Source organism: Triticum aestivum, chromosome 1B (genome assembly GCF_018294505.1).
Source record: "Triticum aestivum cultivar Chinese Spring chromosome 1B, IWGSC CS RefSeq v2.1, whole genome shotgun sequence".
NCBI lineage: Eukaryota > Viridiplantae > Streptophyta > Magnoliopsida > Poales > Poaceae > Triticum > Triticum aestivum.
The window spans coordinates 145,666,702-145,671,246 of NC_057795.1; the positions used below are offsets into that span (position 1 = coordinate 145,666,702).

Genomic DNA, 4,545 nt, shown 5'->3' on the forward strand with positions numbered 1-4,545 from the left:
TTGTGATCCTTCTATGTAATCGAGTCCGTGAGCTTTGTAATAAAGATTAGTGTTGAATCAAGGGCTTTGCTATCTTGCTATGATCTTGAGAAAATAGGAAGAACAAAAAAGAATAAAAGAGTTCATATTGATCTTATGGATAGTAAAGACTTCACATATAAACAGTATGAGACTTAAAAGTTGTTGAAAGTTGACAAACATAATTTTGGTCATCGTTGTAATTAATAGGAAGTAATAAAGAAAGAGAGGTTTTCACATATAAATATACTTCTTGGACATCTTTTATAATTGTGAGCACTCATTAAGTATGACATGCTAAAGAGTTGATGTTGGACAAGAAAGACAACGTAATGAGTTTTTTTCTCACATCTCAGTTAAAGTATATTGTCATGGATCATTCAAACATGTTGAGCTTGCCTTCCCCCTCATGCTAGCCAAAATTCCTTGCACCAAGTAGAGATACTACTTGTGCTTCCAAATATCCTTAAACCTAGTTTTGCCATGAGAGTCCACCATACCTACCTATGGATTGAGTAAGATCCTTCAAGTAAGTTGTCATGTTGCAAGCAATAAAAATTGCTCTCTAAATATGTATGACTTATTAGTGCGGAGAAAATAAGCTTTATACGATCGTGTGATATGGAAGTAATAAAAGCGACAGACTTCATAATAAAGGTTCATATCACAAGTGGCAATATAAAGTGACGTTCTTTTGCATTAAGATTTTGTGCATCCAACCCTAAAAGCACATGACAACCTATGCTTCCCTCTGCGAAGGACCTATTTTTTACTTTATATCTTTTACTTTATGCAAGAGTTAAGGTGATCTTCACCTTTCCCTTTTTCATCTTATTCTTTGGCAAGCACCTCGTGTTGGAAAGATCCTGATATATATATATATATATATATATATATATATATATATATATAGGCACTATTCTGATTCCTGGATCAGAATAGTTATTTGGATCACGATGTCCCTATATAGGCTGGCCTGCCGCCGGCCTCCTCCCGTGGCCCCGCCGCCTGCCTCTTCCCGCGGATGCGCCGCCGGCCTCCTCCCGTGGCCCCGCCGCCTGCCTCCTCCCGTGGCGCCGCCACCTACCTCATCCCGCGGATGCGCAGCCCCATGTGCCTCCACAAACGTCGTCGCTCGCCGCGACTGCCATCCGCCTCCACCAGCACGTCGACCACCACGCCTCCTGTGCCCGCCGCTGCCTGCCAAGGCCCCCCCACGCCTCCTCCGGCGCACCGCCGTCACCACCTACTCCGGCGCGACGCCGCCTCCACCTCCTCCCAGCTCCTTCGCCTCCTACGGCGTGCCGACACACAACCCCTCCCGACGGGCCCCACCGCAGCAGCACACGGGGCGTTCCGGCCGCTGCGGGCGCCGCCCCCATCCCACCTCCACCTAGGCGCGCCACCACCACTCCGTCTCCGGCGACCCATCCCGGATCACGATCTGGAGAGGTTCACCCCTCGGGCTGGGAAGTTCACCGCAGCCGGTAAGTGCCGTCGAAGGGCGGTGATCTGCAACTTCCTCTCCTTCCTCGCAATCGTCAGCTGTTGTTGCTTCGACGCCACGAGCTGACCCATCTCAGGACGGCGTTCCTGCGCCCAGCCGCTGACCGGTGCCATGGACGCCTGCTGCCGGCCTCCGCCGTCACGCTCGTCACCTTCAACTCGGCGCCCAGGTTTGGGATATCATACTACTTACGTCTAGGCACTGATGGATTACAAATTTACTTCTCTGAACTTATCAAACTACTGGTACAGGTCCAGTGATGTGTCGCTATAGCTCCTGAGGGTCGACGGTGTCGTTGCGGTGCATTTGGCTTCGCAATGCCCCGCGCTGCTTCCACCTCTAGTCACTTCAATTCACTTCAACCTGCCCAGCCTCATCAGCTTGGTTGTTTGTGTTTTGAAGAACAAACAGAGTTGGCTAAAAATTTATGCTACTACCGACACCCACAGATAAAGCAGAGTACACCACTGATTCTGAACTTCTAACTGAATCTGAACTTCTACCTGTTCCCCATAGCGGTAGGCAAGCAAGAAAGCAGAGTACAAAAAAACAGAGAATTGGGGATAGGCAATGGCAGCGGGCAGAACTCAGAAGATATACATGTTGGGTTCAGTTTATAGTCTAGTCAAACGAGAACGTAGAAAGCTGAAACAGCCAGCTACTTGACGAACAACTGAAATTTTCCCAGGGCCAACTCGTGAAAGAGCCGCGGAATGAGCTCCCCCCGTGGTGGCTAACTTTCTTTCTTTCTTTTCATCCTTTACACTCTATGGGCGCGATTTGAGTCGTTAGTATGCAACAAAAAAAAGGGTGAACATGTGTTAGGCCATTGGCCCTTTTTGTTTTTATCTCTCGTACTTCCTGAACATGCTAGATGCAGAGTGCGTGGTTGTCTGAACTGTTGGTGATTTTCTATTAAATGGAACCCGGGGGGCAGAAACTCCCCTGATGATCTAATTTTTTTACTGAGACTGCAAAAGCAACCATATTAAGAGCAGAGAACATCTGCGACAGTGAGAGGATAAAAGAACGTGTGTGGTGGAGAATAACTCCACGGCATTTGCATTATACCCATTTCTCTTTTCAAAAGTAGATGTTCGTCTTCAAGTGTTTTATAAATAAAATCGATCCATCTTTAAGATGGTTGGAGCTAGAAAAAGAAGAAGAAAGAATTGCTCCCGTGGGTTATTTATGCTTGTATGTGCAAAATCATGTCGGCAAAATTTCAACTACTTGTGTATGTACGTGCATAACGTGCGAAACATGTTTTGCCCACCGCCTAGTCATGCTAATGAGTTTGTTTGTCCTGCTTTATATTTGTCGAAATTTAACACACCGAATTTTGGAAGGTTCAAATTAAAATAACACATGGTTCGATATTTATACAAAATATGGGATTTTAAAAACAAAAACAAGAATTTCAAATTAAAAAATGGAGTAGTTTGAAGTATACAAAAAACTCAAAATATTCTTGTTTCCCGCAAAATTAAAGTGTGAAGTTCAATTTATTTTGAAAAATTGTACGATGTTTACATAAAAATCTTTTTTTCTTTTCAAAGAAGAAAACAAAAAGTTCATAGTAAAAAATAGAGAAGTTCAAAGATTATAAAAACCTAGGATTATTATCCATTAAAATACCCTAGATATTCAAATCTAAAAAACGGAGCACTTTGATGATATAAAAAATTCAGATTTTCCTCTTTATTAAAGTATGAAAACAAGAAGTTCATTTTTTTAAATAGAGCAGTAAAAAATTCATAAAAGGATTTTCACTGTTTCTAATAAAAAACTATAGAAGCTCATATTTAAATAACGGGTCGGTTCAATATTTATTAGAAAACTAGGATTTTTTCCATTACTACAAGGAAATAAATGAAGAAGTCCAAATTACGAAAATAGAGAAGTTCGATATTTATAAAAATCTTAGGTTTTCCTTGTAACTAAAGAATAAAAATGAAGAAGCTCAAATTAAAACAAAGGAGCTATTCGATCTATACAGAAAACTCAAATCCTTTCCGTCTCTAGGAAAAATGAAAGAAAGAAGTTCAATTTTAATAAAATTGTATGATTCTAAAACCTTTTTTTTTCTCCGGAGAATAAAACTATTAATGTTTTAGGAATTATGGGTAAAAAAGCAAAAAGAGAAGTTCAAAGTGAAAACAACCAGCAATTCAACTACTAAAAAAACAAAGTCTAAAAAGACTTTAGCTAGAAGTTCACGTGTTTCGGTCCACGAAGTTCAAAAATTCTTGTAAAGGAGGTTCACTATGTATTTAATTGTGCAAAAACACACAAAAATGTTGTTTCTAGTGTTTTAAAAAAGTTTTCTCAATCCATTATAAATTTGAAACATAATGCTCGACACAGAAATGTTCTTCTATTCAACAAATTTCCATGGGTATATCATATTCTTATTCCAACATAAACGGTTAAAAACAAATTGGTGTATGTTGTGCTAAAAAGAAGTTTAATCGTATGAAAAAAAGTTGCGTCTTTTCAACATGTTTCTAATGGTTTATCATTTGTGGAACTCCGAGTAACGGGTGAGGAATTACGAACAATAATACGTGGTAGAAGTTCAAAGTGAAAACATCAGTAAGTTCGATGATTATAGAAAACTCAGATTTTTCCTCGTTATTAAAGAATGGAAACAAGAAGTTCAAAAATAAAATAACAAAAAGTTCAACTTTTAAAAATAGAGCTCTTCAACATTTCTTAAAAAGGATTAAGAAATAAAACCAGGAAGTTCATATTAAAAAGATGGAGAAGTTCGATGATTATAGAAAACTCAGATTTTCCTCGTTATTAAAGAATGGAAACAACAAGTTCAAAAATAAAATCACAAGAAGTTCAACTTTAAAAATAGAGTGCTTCAAAATTTCATAAAAGAGATTAAGAAAAAAAACCAGGAAGTCCATATTAAAAAGATGGAGAAGTTCGATGATTATAGAAAACTTAGATTTTCCTCATTATTAAAGAATGGAAACAAGAAGTTCACAAAATAAAATAACAAGAAGTTC

General features: G+C 39.3%; 1 long non-coding RNA gene across 1 annotated transcript; it reads left to right on the forward strand.

Moving 5' to 3' along the window:
• The first annotated feature begins 982 nt into the window (after positions 1–982).
• Positions 983–2,371, forward strand: LOC123088425 (uncharacterized). The gene is made up of 2 exons (XR_006441895.1): positions 983–1,694; positions 1,777–2,371. It is a non-coding gene; the product is annotated as an uncharacterized lncRNA (long non-coding RNA).
• Positions 2,372–4,545: the final 2,174 nt, after the last annotated feature.